General features: G+C 41.2%; 1 protein-coding gene across 2 annotated transcripts in view; it reads left to right on the top strand.

Annotated features, from left to right (window-relative positions):
• LOC129710976 (cadherin-12-like) overlaps positions 1–21,069 on the top strand; it is an 882,389-nt gene that overhangs the window by 619,547 nt on the left and 241,773 nt on the right. The gene's annotated exons all lie outside the window — the stretch shown is intronic.

Raw genomic sequence — 21,069 nt, 5'->3', positions numbered from 1 at the left:
CCATAGGTACTCGGGGCATCAGCTAAGTTGGGAACATTTTTTCAGCTTGTTGAAAAATGTCCACATAAAAAAATAGCCCCGAGTACCTACGGCTGGCTATTACCTTAATTCTCCGAGTTTGAATCAAGGGGAAAACTCGGGAGAATTCATGAGTAACTCGGGAAAGTGTTACAGGCCCTTAACCCCACCCCACACTGTGTCCTCAATCAAATATGACGTGTGCTGAGGTAGGTATTGTAAGGCAATTCAAGTTTCTTTTCAGATATTTGCTTGCTGTGAGTTCAAATGCCTGTTTCCAAAGATAAATCAAATTGCCTGTCACCCAAGTTGTCTTACATTTCCTGGCAGCAGACAATAGTCGAGCATTCACAGAGCACTGGACTCAGATCCTGTGACTATTTATTGTCCCAGTGGTTGTGGAATATACTGTGGAATTATTGCTTATGTGCTACGTAATTAAGTTAAATGTCTTTAAAACAAATGGTTACACTAAGATTGGTGAAACCTGTTCAGACTCTTGCACACACTGAATACTAATGAGCCAGCCCCTTAGGAATCTTTTTAGGCGACTACAGGAGACTCTGCGGTTGCCGCGTGGTCGCCACATGTTCATGGGTGTTTGCCAGCGAGTTGCCTTCATGGTCGTGAGAAGTTCCCGTATTCTGGGAACTAGTCGCGGCCTCATTATGGTTGCTGCAAATTTTTCAACATGTTGAAAAATTAGCGGCAGCCAGAATGAAGTTACCATGGAGAGTAGTGAGAATTTTTGTGCCATATGTGGGTCACCAGGAGGTACTAGTGGGTTGCCAGGAGGTCGAAGGTTCATGTAGGTTGTTGCCGTTGCTGACCGGTGAATTTCATTGGCTCATTGGGAAAAAAAATGTAAGCAATAGTTTTCAGAACCAAGGATAACTGACCAGTAATGTTAATGTTCACTGAGCTTCACAGCCGTGCATCTCTGGCTCCTTAAAAGTTGTCTCCATTCCTTCTCCCCCCTTCCCCCCCACCCCTCTTTTAAAGGACTTACGTGACCCTTCCCGTACACTGTGCTTTCACCGTGTTAATTACAGGACCAACCTTCCTGTGTGTATGTCTGTATCACATTGGCTTTTCACCGTTTGAATCTCACTCAGATAGCACTCCCCCCACTTGCCCTGTACCTCGCCTGCATAACGGGCTGGTGAAGGAAGCAATGTATGTGTGTGTGTGTGTTTCACTCTGACAGATTGGACTGTTGCCGGCAGTCACCTGAAAAATCGCGTAAGTGGGACAAGCCCATAATTGTGCATTGTATTCTGCTTCTGGAATTCAGCTCTGTCAAAAGTCAATGATAGACTACTATGCACAGCTATGATGATATATGTGTGTTCAGTGCAAACCATGCTATGTAGCCATGTCTTGTCTTCTACATTATCCTCTGCCTCTGAAATTCACTCTCTCCCAGATTGGGTGCATGGTCTTAGACTGAATACAGAACATAGAAAATATCAAGAACTGCCCATTTGGCCCATAACGTCTGTTCCAAATATGATGGCATGATAAACTAATCTCATCTGTCTGCACATGACCCATCTCCCTCCATTCCCTGCATATCCACATGCCTATCTAAAAACCACTTAAACACCACTATTGGCAGTGTTCCAGTTGTCCACCACACTTTGTACAAAAAAGTGCTCAAACATCTCCTTTAAACTTTGCTCCTTTCACCTTAAAGCTATAGTATGTCCTCCAGTCTTTGACATTTCTACCCTTGGATAAAGGTCTGACCGCCTACCCTGTCTATGCCTTTTCATAATATCATATTGTTCTAATACTTTTCCCTTCAATCTCCAGCGCTACTGAGAAAACAATTCCAGTTGTCCAACCTCTCCTTGTAACTAGTATCACCTAATCTATGCAGCATTCTGATAAACATCAGTTCTGATTTACTTTCCACAGATACTGGGTATTTATAGCATTTTACGAGCTTATTAAAGTTAATGAGGCAAAATAAGCACTAAACATAAGTGTGTGGTTCATTTCTGCAGTGAGAATTGAAAATGAGAACATTTGTGTCAAACATCTTTAGACTTTATATTACATGAGGAGTACTATGAACGTTTCTGCACACCATAAAATATAAAAATATATACCGTATTTCTCAGCAAAGAAGACGCACCTGCATCGAAGAAGCACCCCCATTTTGAGTTGCTAAATTTTGATAAAAGGCTGGCGGGACAGGATCAAGGGTTTGGTTTAGCCAGTGGCAAGGAAGATGTGAAACACCTTCAAGGAGGCAATGAGGACCGGGGAGCCTCCATCTTTGCCTGTCCCACAATGTGTTCTGCTGTTCAGGTCTGAGGGACGGGGACTTGCTCACCATCAACAACTCCACAGTCACATCTGTTGAGTCTTTTAAGTTCCTGGGAACCATCATCTCCAAGGACCTTATGTGGGGGCTACCATCAACTCCACAGTCAAAATGGCATAACAGAAGATGTACTTCCTACGGCAGCGCTTCTTCGTATCGAGTCCACACACAAGATTAGAAGTTGTTCAGCCAGAGCTGAACACACTTCTCGGCATCTGCACAATGGTGTCTGTCTTGCGCTTCTTGAGCGTGGTGGTGGAAAGATTGGTTGAAACAGGGCCGTGATGTGAACGCTCTTTCCTTGACCCCTACGGCAGCTGAGGAAGCACAATCTGCCACAGGCAATGATGGTCCAATTCTACAAGGCCATCGTAGAGTCTATTATCACCTTGTCCATCATGGTCTGGTTTGGCTCAGCCACCAAGCATGACACCTGGAGGCTGCAGCAAATTGTCCGATCAGCTGAGAAGATTATTGGCTGCAATCTTCCATCCAGTTATGAACTGCACACTGCAAGGGTCAGGAAGCGAGCGGGTAAGATCATCTCTGACCCCTCTAACCCAGGCCACAAACTCTTTGAATCACTTATCTCTGGAAGTCGACTCCGGACTGTCAAAGCTGCCACAGCCAGATATAAAAACAGCTTTTTTCGACGAGTAGTAGCTCTACTAAACAACCAAACATCTGTAGTCTCCTTTTGCTCTGGTATTTTATTTACTTCTCATATTTAATCAATAATGTTTTATGATTAATGTTTAATGTTTTATGTATCACTCTTAACTGTCACTGTATGGCATGTTGTCAGTTGTGGGCAGAGCACCAAGGCAAATTCTTTGTATGTGAATACTTGGCAAATAAACTTATTCATTCATTCATGGAGGTCTGGAAAGCCGGTTTCTGTGCGGTATAACTCAATATATCTAATTTAATGGAAACTAAATGATGCATGAAATATTGTTACTATCAAAACCTTATTGTGCTCCTTTTTTGCCCACCTCCCATGTAAAACCCTAACATTCACATGACTTGTTCTCTGTTTTTTTTTCCTGACATAATACATTTATACCATAAAATCAAATTTCAGCAGGGCTCAGAATTGTTTTTTTTTTATAGTAGATCTAATTGTGGATTTAGATAGTGGACATTTTCATGTCTTAAAATTAATTTCTTGCTGTGACATTTTCTAAAATGCATGCGAAATCCACAAGAGTACTTAATATCCCTCCTCAGGTTCCCCACATCCCAGGCATTGAGAAAAGCAAGGTGTAAAAATGTTCTTCCTCACATTGAAACAGAGTTCTACAAGATAATTGAAGAGGAAGGGGAACAGTTCAGTTCAGTTTATTTTAATTCAGAAAGCAAACCAACACCTCTACTTCCATAGAAGGCTTAAGACGTTTGGTATGTCCCTACAACTCTCCCCAACTTCTACAGATGCACCATAGAAAGCAATTTATCAGGATGCATCACAGCTTGCTTTGGGAACAGCTCCATTAAAAACGGCAAGAAATTGTAGCAAATTGTGGATGCAGCCCAGACCATCACATAAGCCAACCTCCCTTCTATTGACTCTATTTAGACCTCGCTGCCTCGGAAAGGCCAGCAGCATAATCAAGGATAAGTCGCACCCTGGACACTCCCTCTTCTCCACTCTCCCATCAGGCAAAAGGTATAGAAGTGTGAAAATGCACACCACGAGGTTCAGGGACAGTTTCTTCCCAGCTGTTATCAGGCAACCGAATCATCCTACCACTATCAGAGAGAAGTGCTGAACTACTATCTACCTCTTTGTTGACTATCTTTGATCGGACTTTGCTGGCTTTACCTTGCACAAAAATGTATTTGCTTATCATTTATCTATACACTGTAAATTGGTGGATTGTAATCATGTATTGTCTTTCTGCTGACTAGTTACCAGGCAACAAAAGCTTTTCACTGTACCACAGTACATGTGACAACAAACTAAACTGTACTCAACAGAACAATTGGAAAGATCAGAAAATAATTTGCAGCAAAGATAGATGCAAACTGCTGGAGCAACTAAGGTCAGGCAGCATCTTTGGAGAGAAAGGGTATGTGATGTTCTGGGTTGGGACTCTTCCTCAGACTAATTCTTGCAGCAATTTATGTATAGAAAGCAGAACATGCTGCAAATAGCAGTTCAAAAAGCACATGTGAAGAGAAACATAATACAAATTTGTTTTGGAAATTCTGAGAGAAAATGTGTTTCTTTTCTCACAGTTAATAGACAATAGACAACAGGTGCAGGAGTAGGCCATTTGGCCCCTCAAGCCAGCACCGCCATTAACTGTGATGATGGCTGATCATCCACATTCAGTACCCCGTTACTGCCTTATCACCATATCCCGTGATTCCGCTATCTTTAAGAGCTCTGTCTAACTCTCGAGCAACTGTACATATGGTGCCAGTGCAATAGCCTGGCCCTCAACACCAGCAAAACCAAGGAACTGTTGTGGACTTTGGAAAGAGTAGGAGGGGGACCCACAGCCCCATCTATATCAAAGGTTCGATGGTTGAAAGGATCAAGAGCTTCAAATTCCTGGGCGTACACATCTCTGATGATCATTCCTGGTCCAAGAACACTAATGCAATTATCAAGAAAGCTCATCAGCGCAAGAAAGCTCATCTACTTCCTGAGAAGATTACGGAGAGTCGGTTTGTCAAGGAAGACTCTCTCTAACTTCTACAAGTGCACAGTAGAGAGCATCGTGGCTTGGTTCAGCAATTTGAGCGCCCTGGAGAGGAAAAGACTACAAAAAGTAGTAAACACTGCCCAGTTCATCGTCGGCTCTGACCTTCCTTCCATCGAGGGGATTTATCGCAGTCGCTGCCTCAAAAAGGCTGGCAGTATCATCAAGGCCCCACACCATCCTGGCCACACACACATCTCCCTGCTACCTTCAGGTAGAAGGTACAGGAGCCTGAAAACTGCAACAAGCAGGCTCAGGAAAAGCTACTTCCCCACAGCCATCAGGCTATTAAACCTAGCTCGGACAAAACTCTAATTATTAATAACCCATTTTCTGTTATTTGCATTTTATCAGTTTATTTATTCATGTGTGTATATATTTATATTATGGTATATGGACACACCTATCTGTTTGGTAGTAAATGCCTACTATGTTCTGTGTGCTGAAGCCAAGCAAGAATTTATTTGTCCTATACAGGGACACATGACAATAAACCCACTTGAACTTGAACTCTCTCTTGAAAGCATCCAGAGAATTGGCCTCCATTGCCTTCTGCAGATAATTCCACAGATTCACAACTCTCTGGGTAGAAACGTTTTCCCTCATCTCCATTCTAAATGGCCTACCCCTTATTCTTAAACTGTGGCCCCTGGTTCAGGGTAGGGTGTTGACATGGATAGAAAATTGGTTGGCAGACCAGAAGCAAAGAGTAGGAGTGAATGGATCCTTTTCAGAATGGCAGTCAGTGGTGAGTGCAGTGCCGCAAGGCTCGGTGTTGGGGCCGCAACTGTTTACCATATATATTAATGATTTGGTAGAGGGAATTATGAGCAACACTAGCAAGTTTGTGGATAACACAAAGCTGGGTGGCAGTGTGAACTGTGAAGAGGATGTTAGGAGGTTGCAGGGTGACCTGGACAGGTTGAGTGTGTGGGCAGATGCGTGGCAGATACAGTATAATATAGATAATTGTGAGGTTATCCACTTCGGCGGCAAAAACAAGGGGGCAGATAATTATCTCAATGGGGTTAGGTTAGGGAAGGGGGAGGTACAGCGAGACCTGAGTGTCCTTGTACACTGGTCACTGAAAGTTGGCGTGCAGGTACAGCAGGCAGTAAAGAAAGCTAATGGAATGATGGTCTTCATAACAAGAGGATTTTGGTATAGGAGTAAAGAGGTTCTTCTGCAGTTGTATAGGGCTCTGGTGAGACCACATCTGGAGTATTGTGTACAGTTTTGGTCTCCTAATTTGAGGAAGGACATCCTTGTGATTGAGGCAGTGCAGCGTAGGTTCACGAGATTGATCCCTGGGATGGCGGGACGGTCATATGAGGAAAGATTGATAAGACTACGCTTGTATTCACTGTAGTTTAGAAGGATGAGGAGGGATCTTATAGAAACATATAAAATTACAAAAGAACTGGACAAGCTAGATGCAGGAAAAATGTTCCTAATGTTGGGTGAGTCCAGAACCAGCGGCCACAGTCTTCGAATAAAGGGGAGGTCATTTAAAACTGAGGTGAGAAAAAACTTTTTCACCCAGAGAGTTGTGAATTTATGGAATTCCCTGCCACAGAGGGCAGTGGAGGCAAAATCACTGGATGGATTAAAGAAAGAGTTAGATAGAGCTCTAGGGGCTAGTGGAGTCAAGGGATATGGGGAGAATGCCGGCACGGGTTATTAGTAGGGAACGATCAGCCATGATCACAATGAATGGCGGTGCTGGCTCGAAGGGCCGAATGGCCCCCTCCTGCACCTATTTTCTATGGTTCTATGTTTCTACGCCAACTGCGGGAACATGATTCCTCTAGCATGTCCAATCCCTTAATAATCTTACATGTTTCAATAAGATATCCTCTCATCCTTCTAAATTCCAAGCCCAGCCACTTCATTCTCTCAGTAAAGAATTAACCTTGTGAACCTTTGGTGCACTCCCTCAATAGCAAAAATATCCTTCCTTAATTTTGGAGACCAAAACTGCACACAATACTTCAGGTGTGGTCTCACTAAGGCCCTGTACAACTGCAGAAGGACCTCTTTACTCTTATACTCAACTCCTCTTGTTATGAAGGCCAACAAGCCATTAGCTTTATTTACTGCCTGCTGTACCTGCATGCTTACTCTCAGTGAGTGATGAACAAGACATGGTGAATGCCTTGATTTTAGTTCAGATTTCCAGCCAGAAAGGATCTTTGCTTTAAATTTTCTGCAGCTTCAATTAGAAAATGTAACAGATACATCATTTTTTTTTTCTCACACTGTGTAAATAAAACAGCTAGAATATAATGGGCAGTTAAGCTCCTCAACTCTGCCATTGAAAAAGGATCCTGGATAATCTTTTATGGCAGTGCCACATTCCTGTACTAATCACGCATCCCTTGATTCCCTTAATATCTTAAAACCAATTGATCCCTGCCTTGACTACACTGAGCAACTAAGCACCAACATTTCTGTTGGGAGGACAAATATAGAACATAGAACAGTACAGCACAAGAAACGATCCTTTGGCCCATGATATCTATGCCAAGACCAACTTCAATCTGCGTGCACGTGTTTAGTTTAGTTTAGTTTATTATTGTCGCGTGCATCGATGTACAGTGAAAAGCTTTTTGCTGGGTGCTATCCAGGCAATGAAAGACTATATGTGTAGGAAGGAACTGCAAATGCGGGGTTTATACCGAAGATAGACACAAAATGCTGGAGTAAGTCAGCGGGCTAGACAGCATCTCCGGAGAAAAGGAAAAGGCGATGCTTTGGGTCGGAACCCTACTTCAGACTCAACGAAAGACTATACGTGATTATAATCCACCGTCCACAGTATATAGATACAGGATAAAGGGGGTGACATTTAGTGCAAGATAAAGTAATATTGATAGTGTAAGAAATGTTGCTGTTGAAATAAAGATTTGAAAGAGTAGTGCAATTGTAATGTATGATAGCAGATCCTCTTCTGGGACCAACACACAATGAGCCATTCTCTTCATATTTATGTTCATCCAAAAGTATCTTAATTTCAAAGATTCATCACTCTCTGGATGTAGAAATTTATTCTCATCTCAATGGCCTATCCCTCATATAGAGACTGTGGCTCTGAACATGCCAGCCAGGGGAAACAGCAATTTCACAACCACCCTATCAAGCACTTTTGAATGTTTTAATGAGATCATCTCTCAAACTCAAAGGAGTCTAAGCAAAGATTCTACTCGCATCACAATCCATCCTATCATTGGAACCAATCTGATGAGCGTTCAATCGACTACAAGTCACTCCTTCCCTTGGCAGGGACAGCAAACCTGTTCACAATTATCCCAGGTGTGGGATAACCAGAACCCTGTTTAAATGAAGCATGACATCTTTACCCTTTTGCATAAAAATGCAGAAATAGGCATCATAGAAACATAGAAATTAGGTGCAGGAGTAGGCCATTCGGCCCTTCGAGCCTGCACGGCCATTCAATATGATCATGGCTGATCATCCAATTCAGTAACCCGTACCTGCCTTCTCTCCATACCCCCTGATCCCCTTAGCCACAAGGGCCACATCTAACTCCCTCTTAAATATAGCCAATGAACTGGCCTCAACTACCCTCTGTGGCAGAGAGTTCCAGAGATTCACCACTCTCTGTGTGAAGAAATAAAAAAAAAAAAATAAAAAAATAAAATGACATGTTGATTCCAGATTTTCAATTATATTTATAATGTACTAGACTAAGTGGGACCCGTTGGGTCCCAGCATCACACAGGAGGGCTGGTCATCCAACGCAATATTCCACCTCTCCACCAATTCTAATATTGGTGGCCAGTTTGGGGGGGGGGGAGCTTTCTGGAGCTAGTATGGTTGTTGTGGGCTGAAGGGACTGGTTTCCAGAGGGCTAGTATGCAAATTGTGCGCCAAATGGATTCTTGGGCTGGCGTCTCAGTCAATCAAGCCTGTTGTGCTGGCAACTCACTCACGGCTGGTGGGCTGGTAGTTGACTCACGGCTAATCCTTGAAATTCTATTTCAAGCAGGGTATAAGGCCACCAAATTCAAGTGCAGTTTCTTACCACTTCTAGCAGGGTGCAAGGCCACCAAATTCAAGTGCAGTTTCATACCATTTGAAGTAGAGTGCAAAGCCACTAAAGACAGCAAGTCGTGACCTCTCCCTTGCTCCATCTTGCAGAGACTGAGCCACACCCACATTTCCGGGTTTTATAACCCCTCCCACCCCCCTACCCCCAACGGAAAAGGTGTGGATTTCATGGAGTGGTTGACAGGGGAGAGATTCTCATTATTAAAAAAAAAACTAATAACACTTTTATTTTTCATTGATGGGAAGAATTCTTTGCAACTGCTCAGTGGAGGGGGACTGAGTACAATGGCCAAAAATCACAGCCGTAAGTGGTAGCGTATTATCTAAAATCAATATAAAGTGCAAACAGGAAGTACGTGCATTTACAGTAGTGCCTTTCAAATTCAAGCCAATGCACCCACGCCACCATTTGCAGTAAGTAGTGCCTTTCAACTTCATGCCACCATTTGCAGTGTGGTGCCTTTCAACTGCACCCAAGCCACCATTTGCACTAAGTAATGCCTTTTAACTTTAAGCCGTTGCATCCAAGCCACCATTTGCAGTAAGTAGTGCTTTTCAACTTCAAACCACACCCTAGCCTCACCCAATCCACCATTAGCAGTAAGAGGTGCCTTTCAACTTCAAGTCAAATCTCCCAATTCCACCATTTACAGCCAAAGCACCCAAGCTACAATTTGCAGTAAGTAGTGCCTTTCAACTTAATGCCAAAGCACCCAAGCCATCATTTGCAGTAATAGTGCCTTTCAACTTCATGCCAAAGCTCCCAAGCCACACCCAAGCCATCACTTGCAATAAGTGGTGTCTTTCAGCTTCAAGCCACACCCAAGCCACCCCAAGACACCATTTACAGTTAGTGCCTTTTAACTTCCAAGCTCCCAAGCCACCATTTGCAGTAAGTGGTATCTTTCAACTTCAAGCCACACCCAAGCCACAATTTGCAGTAATTAGTGCCTTTCAACTTCAAGCCAAAGCAACCAAGCCACCATTTGCAGTAATAGTGCCTTTCAACTTCAAGCCAAATCACCCAAGCCACCATTTGCAGTAAGTAGTGCCTTTCAACTTCATGCCACCATTTGCAGTAAGTAGTGCCTTTCAATTTCAAGACACACCCAAGCCAAGCCAACCAGGGGAGGGGGAGGGGATGGCGCTTTCTGGAGTGCTAGTATGAACCAGTTTAGAACCAATAGACTTTTTTTTTTGCAAGCTTTAGAGAACCAATAGACATTGTTTTGCAAGCTTGAGAACCAATAGACATTTTTTTTACAAGCTTGAGAACCAATAGACATTTTTTTGCAAGCTTGAGAACCAATAGACATTTTTTTGCAAGCTTGAGAACCAATAGAGACACTTTTTGCAAGCTTTAGAACCAATAGACATTTTTTGCAAGCTTTAGAACCAATAGACATTTTTTGAAAGCTTTAGAACCAATAAACATTTTTTTGCAAGATTTAGAACCAAATAGACACTTTTTTTTGCAAGTTTAGAACCAATAGACACATTCTGCAAGCATTTTAGAACCACTAAGGTGTTCAGTGTTATTCACAGCTCAGAGCAACGTGACCCTCTGCCTTCCTCCATATTGAAGAGACTGTGGCACACCACTTCGTGGTTTTATAGTTCTTCCCCCCTGCTGCCAGCGGGGGCAGCAGAGAGAATGGGGAATTTTGTAAAAACATTAATATCTCTGTCATTTTTAATCAACGGGAAAAATCCTCGGCACACATGCGGCACACGGGGGCTCTGAGCGAGGTGGCAAAAATGACGGCCGTAGGTGGCGGCGTTCTCTCGGAAATCGCAGCACAGATGGCCAAAACCTGTCAAGAACACAGACTTTTAGTAATATAGATTCTGATGCAGTATAAAAAATAAACTTGTAATATGAGACTTGGATGAACAAATTTGTTTTGTTGTCTTTTTCGTACTGCTTTTTAATCGTGAATATGTGTTGTTGGCTGAAGCTAATAGGCGCAATTTAGTTAATGTTATTACATTATTATTATATTGGTTCCTGTACCTGTTATCATTAACAGTAAATATGCCTGGTGTATGCATCCAAATTAATTGATCCTTGAGCATCCAAATGAATCAGCCACACAGTCATTGGGCTTGTGTATACGTCTCTGCATTCAGGTCCACAGTTCCAACATTTTAACCATATAACAATTACAGCACAGAAACAGGCCATCTCGGCCCTACAAGTCTGTGCCGATCAATTATTTTCCCCTAGTCCCATCTACCTGCACTCAGACCATAACCCTCCATTCCTTTCCCATCCATATACCTATCCAATTTATTTTTAAATGATAAAATCGAACCTGGCTCCATCACTTCCACTGGAAGCTCATTCCACACAGCTACCACTCTCTGAGTAAAAAAGTTCCCCCTCATGTTACCCCTAAACTTCTGTCCCTTAATTCTGAAGTCATGTCCTCTTGTTTGAATCTTCCCTACTCTCAATGGGAAAAGCTTGTCCACGTCAACTCTGTCTATCCCTCTCATAATTTTAAAGACCTCTATCAAGTCCCCCCTTAACCTTCTGCGCTCCAGAGACCTAACGTATTCAACCTTTCTCTGTAACTTAGTTGCTGAAACCCAGGCAACATTCTAGTAAATCTCCTCTGTACTCTCTCTATTTTGTTGACATCCTTCCTATAATTGGGCGACCAAAATTATACACCATACTCCAGAATTGGTCTCACCAATACATTGTACAATTTTAACATTACATCCCAACTTCTATACTCAATGCTCTGATTTATAAAGGCTAGCATACCAAGAGCTTTCTTTACCACCCTCTCTACATGGGATTCCACCTTCAGGGAACTATGCACAGTTATTCCTAGATCCCTCTGTTCAACTGCATTCTTCAATTCATCATGTATGTCCTATTTTGATTTGTCCTGCCAAGATGTAGCACCTCACACTTATCAGCATTAAACTCCATCTGACATCTTTCAGCCCATTCTTCCAAATGGCCTAAATCTCTCTGTAGACTTTGGAAATCTACTTCATTATCCACAACACCACCTATCTTAGTATCATCTGCATACTTACTAATCCAATTTACCACACCTTCATCCAGATCATTGATGTACATGACAAACAACAGTGGACCCAACACAGATCCCTGAGGCACCCCACTAGTCACCTGCCTCCAACCTGACAAACAGCCATTCACCATTACTCTCTGGTGTCTCCCATTCAGCCACTGTTGAATCCATCTTGCTACTCCTGCATTTATACCCAACAATTGAACCTTCTTAACCAACCTTCCATGAGGAACCTTGTCAAATGCCTTACTAAAGTCCATATAGACAACATCCACTGCTTTACTCTCATCAATTTCCCTAGTAACCTCTTCAAAAAATTCAAGAAGATTAGTCAAACATGACCTTCCAGGCACAAATCCATGTTGACTATTCCTAATCAGACCCTGTTTATCCAGATGCTTATATATATATTATCTCTAAGTATCTTTTCCATTAATTTTCCCACCACTGAAGTCAAACTAACAGGTCTATAATTGCTAGATTTACTCTTAAAACCCTTTTTAAACAATGGAACAACATGCGCAGTACGCCAATCCTCGGGCACTATTTTCCGTTTCTAATGACATTTGAAATATTCTGTCATAGCCCCTGATATTTCTACACTAACTTCCCTCAATGTCCTAGGGAATATCCTGTCAGGACCTGGAGACTTATCCACTTTTATATTTTTCAAAAGTGTCCGTACTTCTTTTTCTTTTAATCTCATAGTATCCATAGCTCCTCTACTTGTTTCCCTTACCTCACATAATTTAATATCCTTCTCTTTGGTGAATTTTATGTGGCATAGTCAGTACATAATTCATAACCACTGCTAAATCTGTGTGGCAGGACCAAGATGAAAAAACAGGCAAACAATTTAAGTACATTATGTTCTTGCTTGAATATAGAACTATAACCATTTCTCAGCATTATGGGATGTTGTAACAGATTAGAATGCTAATGCCACCTTGCTTTTGATGTGTAACAAGGGTAGTGCTAAAAGCTCATTATATGACCGACAAAAAATTCTGAAAATTGATGAAAATGCCAATTAAGAAATAATTTTCACCCAGAATCAGGTGTACAAACATGACCTGTGAGGATCCCAGTCTCAATTGTTTGCAGAGAGTTCAGATGCATCATTGCTATAGAGGCCGATGGAAGTGTTTTATTTCCTAAACTACAGCTACAGTGTAGCAGCAGAAACAGATTGTCCCAGATGGGAGAGATGGTGGACATGAACACCTCTTATGTGGATGGGCAACTGCCCATAATGGATCTCTTTGCAACAAGTTGCAGGTTGTGCAAAGCCTTATAATCACTGCAAACAGATTATAGTGATTTTTGTTCCCAAGCTCTCAGCAATGTGGTTCTGTTTGTTTTATATTCTAAGGAAACATAGTTTTCTGTTATTGCTAATGGTATTTATTTGTTTCACATGTACCGAGATAGAGTGAAACAACATTGTTCTCTCTAAAATTGCAGTAGGAGAGAAATCACCCACTATGTGACTTCATGAAATTGTGGGGTATGCAACAGGCAAATGTAAATCCCACCAATTTCATGTGGACATTGCCTGATCATTTTACCAATGGTTGCCAATGCAACTAGAAATATTTGCTAGTATAATCTAGTATGTACAACACATGTTAAAATTACAACATACATTTGCTCTTTGGGGGATCTTGTTGATGTTTGAATGAATTGGTCTACCACGGATGGTGTAATTAGGTGCACATGGGTGCAAAGCAAAACTACCTTATTGGTCCAACTCTCTTTGTCATCATCATGATGCTACACCTCACCTCCAACAGGTTTACCACTGGGGTGGAGGCAATGTGTAGCATAGGTCAGAATCTGTTCAACCAACGTCGTTTTTTTCCGCCAATACCAACATCACTCTTTCTTAGTCATTGGACGTTAGACTTTAGAGATACAGCATGGAAACAGGCCCTTCGGTCCACCGAGTCCACACTGACCTGAGATCACCCATTCACATTAGTTCTATTCTACACATTAGAGACAATATATAATTTACAGAATCCAATTAACCTACAAACCTGCATGTTTTTTGACTGTGGGAGGAAACCAGAGTACCCAGTAAAACCCAAGCAGTCACAGGGGAGAAAGTACAAACTCCATGCTGACTCATAGTCACGATTGAGCCTGGGTCTCTGGCGCTGTAAGGCAGCAACTCTGCCGTTGTATCACTATGCTGCCCTAGTGATGAAGCTGTTGTACACAGATGATACTTATGCAAATACATGCAGATCATGATCCAAGACCTTTGAGAAAATGTGTCCTATACTAAAGATTTTGCAAAACAAAGGTCCTCTACAAACCTCCTCTGGCTCTATCATAGAAATCCATGGGAAACCACTGGATCACTTTGACCACTTCTCCAGTGAAGTTAGACATCAATGATAGCATTCACCATCACCTCCAATGTGTTAATAATGTTTTTAATGCGAATTAAGATTCAAAATACAACACAAAATTCATGGTCTAGTGAATAGCAAGTTAATTATGTAAAGCTGACATCTTGAAACATAGGAGAGGTATCTCTGATGCTGCCTCCACAAAACTGTCCAAATCAATTGGCAGGATAAATAAACCAATATCCTTGACCTCTTCAAGGCTGATATACCTGTCATTGAGGCTTTAATTCCACTCAGACTGCTCCATTGGTAAGTCTGAGACCAGGCTCCTGAAAAAAGTATTCTCCTCCAAGTTCTTCCAAGTTTTCAAGCAAGTAATTACAAGTGAACATGCTTTGATATATATTCTCAAAGCTTTAAAAAAAAATGTGACCTCTTTATCTTCTCCTGAAAAGTCCTGGTCCATGATTAATTGAAATGAAAAGGGTGCATCTCGAATGGCACTGAGATTGTTGCACCCATTTATCAGAGGCGAGTAGGCTATTGAAAGTGACAAAAGGAGAGCACCACCTTTCATATTACCTCCTGCCTGCCTTGTCAAACACAATCTGTTCCAACTGTGACAGTTTGTGGACTCTGAGCAGCCACTAGTGCATTCTAGTGAATGCTATGCGTTTCCTCCTGCATACCCGAACGAGTGCATTCTATTCCAACTGTGACAGTCTGTGGACTCCACACAGGCTCAAGTGAACTCTAGTGAGTGCAATTCATTTCTAACCTCAGGGGACTAAGTAGAAATCAAAGAACAAGCATGCATTTACAAACTACCATTCAGATCAGTTCTGAAGCATCCCCAAGTGGAATATTTAGGAAAATTGTTGGCAATTTGTGCAGAGCAAGGTCCAATAGATGCTACCATCCCTGACATTGCAACACAGACCCTAACAACACCCTGTAAAAAATAATCGTCTTCACGTCCCATCTGGTTCTTTCACCAGCTACCTTCATACAAAACCCTCTGATTCTTGATTCCTCCTCCAATTGGATCATTCCCTCTTTATCATCGCCCTTTAGCCTCTTCAGAATTTTCCATTACTGAGATTCCGGCAACATTTATCTTTTAATTTAATACCCTGGTCATTGTTTCCATGCATAGATTTTGGTTTTGGTCTCTGTTCAACCCTACATCTCCTATTACAATCCTTTTATTTTACAAACATTTTTAATAATAATTAAATGTTTTTGGATTCTCTTTTGTGTTTGCTGACAGTCCCTTCCTGTGTACTCTTTTATTTATGTTGTTATGTCCCTCTGAATTTACTGTAATCAGCCCAACTTTCACGTGTTGCCGATTTGCTATGTTCTTTTTGTTACTTTCTATCTTTTTGGTCATTCCGGGATTTTTCCCTTTAATTTCCTAATACCTCATCATCATGGGAATGTATCTAGGCTGTTGTTGAAATATCTCCACTGATTAATTAATTGCCTCTCTTTGTTGAACTATAGTTTTAATTGCCGAACTTTGACTTCAGTTTGGCTCTCATCCCATTAAAATTGGTCCCCCTCCAGATGAACTCTTCTTACCTCGAGTTGGTCTATATCATTTTCCATAGCTATTCCAAATCAAGTGGACATAATCACTGTTTCTCACATATCCTCGTTCCCTGTAGCCTGGCATTTTTTCAAAAATAACGATTTGGTTTTGATCTTATTATTCTGATTAATAAAGTTCTCATCACCGCTTTTCAGTAAACTTCTCATCTTAACCCTTTATATCATTGCTATTCCAGTCTATATTTGACATTACTCCTTCATGGATTTTTCGCATATATATGTATTTTCCCTGCTACTTTGCTCCTTAATATTGTTCCCGTTCGTAAGAACCGAAGATCAGGCCCAGTAGTGGAATCACACCTTTGTTATTTCTTTGCTCTGACATTACCATGCCTCCCACCAATCCTTCACCTAAGTTTTGGCCTCATGACTGGAGTTGGACCATGCTGGAATTTTCTAACTCAGGAGAGAGAGAGAACCACAGCTGATGAAGGTATTCTTTCTGCCTCATGTTTAAATAAAAATCATTTGGACAGATTTGATCCAATTCACGGTAAATAAAAGTCTATGACAGACACGACAGATGATCCAGCACTACAAGAAATTTACATTTAGATAACTCTTCATAGGTGAGTGAGTGTCTTGGGCTGGTTTCAATTTTGTACCAAAGTAAATTGTGGGAGCTAAGTTTTGTATTGGCTTGTATTGGTTTATAGCAAGAAGTGCACTATATGAATGGATTTTATAAAGAATGTCAAAGGAAGACAATTTCTGAACATTAAGAAACCAACACAATGAGAATGCCACAGAGTGATGTTTAACCTAAACTGGAGTTCATCGTTCAAGCTAATTATTATTTATTTTTTGTATTGAGTCTATTTGACTGTTGGAGCTTGAAGGACGACCTTATAGCAGTATATAAAATCACGAGGGGCATAAATAAGATGAATAGTCATTGTCCTTTCTACAGGTTAGGGAGTCTAAAATACCCGGGAGTCTAGATGTTAATGGTTTAATGTGAGAAGGAAAAGATTTAAAGAAGGGATAATATTTTCACACAGAGGGTGATGCATACATAAAATAAGCTGCCATAAGTGGTAGAGACAGAAATCTTGTGCAGGTATTACAAATGAATTTAATAGGGAACATTGGATTTACATTCAGTCACCAATTTTTGTACCTCAATCAGGACAGCTTTTAGTTACAGTATGTCCTGCAAAAAGTGAAAAGCCCCATTTTATTATAATTTATTTGTTGCACCTATCATTATGTATACTGCGCACACTCTGAGTTTCATGCAAACAAAAACTGCCATCGCATTCTGATATATATAACAATAAACTAATCTGAATTAGAATGAAAAGGTTAATAACATTTTAAATCACTTGTACAGGTATGCAGACAGGAAATGTTTGGAGGAATAAGAACTAGATGGGCAAGTGAGACTAGCTCAGTTCGACAACTTAGTCAGCAAGAATGAGTGAGGCTGAAGGGTCTGTGCTGAATAATATGAACTCAATTCCTAATTTTAACTGATGTTCCATGCTATTGGTACAACAACAAAAATATCACTTTACATAGATACATAGATACATAGACAATATGTGCAGGAGTAGGCCATTCAGCCCTTCGAACCAGCACCACCATTCAATGTAATCATGGCTGATCATCCACAATCAGTACCCCGTTCCTGCCTTCTCCCCTTGATTCCACCATCCCTAAGCTCTATCTAACTGTCTTTTGAATGCATCCAGTGAATCAGCCTCCACTACCTTCTGAGGCAGAGAATTCCACAAATTCCGAACTCTCTGTGTGAAATCGTTTTTCCTCATCTCAGTTTTAAATGGCCTACCCCTTATTCTTAACTGTGGCCCCTGGTTCTGGACTCCCCCAACATTGGGAACATGTTTCCTGCATCTAGAGTGTCCAATCCCTTATTAATTTGATATGTTTCTATAAGATATCCTCTCATCCTTCTAGGTTCCAGTGAATACAAGTCCAGTCGCTCCATTCTTTCATGATATGACAGTCCTGCCATCCGGGAACCTTGTGAATGTACGCTGCACTCCCACTTTGATCCTGACTTTTTTGTACAATTTCTTTACTATTCCATACATCTTAAATAAACAGCTGAGCGAGCCTTCAGTGTTTTTTATGTGACACATTGTAAGGGATGAAATATCCTTTTCTTAATTCATATGAGGATTTTTTAAGATCTTAGAAATATAATATATCTTACAAATTAAGTCACTGATCATTATATATTAATCAGTTAAAAATATATTCAGTTTTGTTTACTCTATTGTCATGTTACTGTCATAGACCTGTTAGTTTGACGTCAGTGGTTGGCAAATTAATGGAAAGGACACTTAGAGATAATATATATAATCATCTGGATGAACGGGGTCTGATTAGGAACAGTCAACATGGATTTGTGCCTGGAAGGTCATGTTTGACTAATCTATTTGAATTTTTTGAAGAGGTTACTAGGAAATTGATGAGGGTAAACAGGTGGATGTTGTCTATATGGACTTCAGTAAGGCCTTTGACAAGGTTCCATATGGAAGGTTGGTTAAGAAGGTTCAATTGTTGGGTATTAATAGTGGAGTAGCATGGACATCTACACCTCCCGCTGCCTTAGCAGGGCAAAGAAGATCATCAAAGACAGCTCCCATCCTGCGTTTGGACTGTTCGACCTGCTGCCCTCTGGAAGGCGCTATAGGTGCATCAAATCCAGGACAAACAGACTCAGGAATAGTTGCTTTCTGAGAATTATATCTACCATAAATTCAAATTCACACATGCACTGACTACACCGCCCAACACGGACTTCCATCTGTATATATGTATATATGATATATGTATATATGTCCCCCCCCCCCCCCCCCCCCCATCTCCCTTCTGTTTTTTGTTTTTTTTTCTGTTTCTTGTTTTTTGTGCTAAATTGTATGTATGCACTGAGTACGAGCAGCTTTCAGTTTCACTGTACATGTATAGTGACAATAAATGGCATATATACTGTGAACAAGATGGATTCAACAGTGGCTGAATGGGAGATGCCAGAGAGTAATGGTGGATAACTGTGTGTCAGGTTGGAGGCCGGTGACTAATGGGTGCCTCAGGGATCTGTGTTCGGTCCACTGTTGTTTGTCATATACATCAATGATCTGGATTATGGTGTGGTAAATTGGATTAGTAAGTATGCAGATGATACTAAGATAGGTGGTGTTGTGGATAATGAAGTAGATTTTTAAAGTCTACAGAGAGATTTAGGACATTTGGAAGAGTGGGCTGAAAGATGGCAGATGGAGTGTAATGCTGATAAGTGTGAGGTGCTACATGTTGGCAGGACATATCAAAATAGGGCGTACATGGTAAATGGAAGCGAATTGAGGAATGCAGTTGAACAGAGGGATCTAGGAATAACTGTGCATAGGTCCCTGAAGGTGGAATCTCATGTAGATAGGGTGGTAAAGAAAGCTTTTGGTGTGCTGGCCTTTATAAATCAGTATTGAGTATAGAAGTTGGGATGTAATGTTAAAATTGTACAAGGCATTGGTGAGGCCAATTTTTGAGTATGGTGTACAATTTTGGTTGCCAAATTATAGGAAAGATGTCAACAAAATAGAGAGAGTACAGAGGAGATTTACTAGAATGTTGCCTGGGTTTCAGCACCTAAGTTACTGAGAAAGGTTCAACAAGTTAGGTCTTTATTCTTTGCAGCGCAGAAGGTTAAGAGGGGCTTGATAAAGGTCTTTAAAATTATGAGAGGGATAGGCAGAGTTGGCATGGATAAGCTTTTTCCATTGAGAGTAGGCGGGAAGATTCAACCAGGGGACATGATTTGCGAAATAAGGGTCAGACGTTTAGGAGTAACATGAGGGGGAACTTCTTTACTCAGAGAGTGGTAGCTGTGTGGAATGAGCTTCCAGTGGAAGTGGTGGAGGCAGGTCCGATTTTATCATTTAAAAATAAATTGGATAGGTATATGGACGGCAAAGGAATGGAGGGTTATGGTGTGAGTGCAGGGAGATGGGACTGGGTGAGAGTAAGTGTTTGGCACGGGCTAGAAGGGCTGAGATGGCCTGTTTCCGTGCTGTAATTGTTAGATGGTTATATGTTATATGGTTATAGGTGTACCAAGGTAGAGTAAAAATATTTTTTGCTAACCAGTCAACAAAAGACAATACATGATTACAATCGAACCATTCACAATGAACATACTCATGATAAGGGGATAATGTTTAGTGCAAGGTAAAGCCAGTAAAGACCGATCAAAGATAGTCCGAGGGTCACCAATGAGGTAGATAGTTGTTCAGGATTGCTCTCAAGTTGTGGTCAGACAGGTCAGTTGCCTGATAGCAGCTGGGAAGAAACTGTCCCTGCATCTGGAGGTGTGCATTTTCACACTTCTATACCTTTTGCCTGTTGGTAGGGGGTAGAAGAGGGAGTGACCAGGGTGTGACATATCCTTGATTATGCTGCAGGCTGTGCCGAGGCAGCATGAGGTATAAATTGAGTCAATGGAAGGGAGGTTGGTTTGTGTGATGATCTGGGCTATATCCACAATTTGCTGCAATTTCTTGCAGTCTTGGATGGAGTTGTTCCCCAAACCAAGCTGTGATGCATTCTGATAAAATGTTTTCTACGACCCATCTGTAGACGTTTGTGAGAGTTGTTGGAGACTTCCTAAGCTTTCTAAGAAAGTAGAGACATTGGTGTGCTTTCTTGGTCATTGCTTCAATATGGGTGGTCCAGGAGAAGTTGCTGGTTATATTTACTTGCAGAAATTTGAAGTATATGATATATTAACCAAATGCATTGACATCTGTGCATTGGTATTCTGCGGTGTAATGACAAATTTAGGATTTTTTAACACACTGATAAATACCTATACATAATTAGGGTAAAAAGAACAGATGAATACCACCCATATTGAAGTCCATTCCCATTTTAAATCAATAGATGAAAAATAG

The sequence above is a fragment of the Leucoraja erinacea genome, chromosome 2, assembly GCF_028641065.1.
Source record: "Leucoraja erinacea ecotype New England chromosome 2, Leri_hhj_1, whole genome shotgun sequence".
Taxonomy (NCBI): domain Eukaryota; kingdom Metazoa; phylum Chordata; class Chondrichthyes; order Rajiformes; family Rajidae; genus Leucoraja; species Leucoraja erinaceus.
This window is presented reverse-complemented; position numbering and strand designations above follow the sequence as displayed.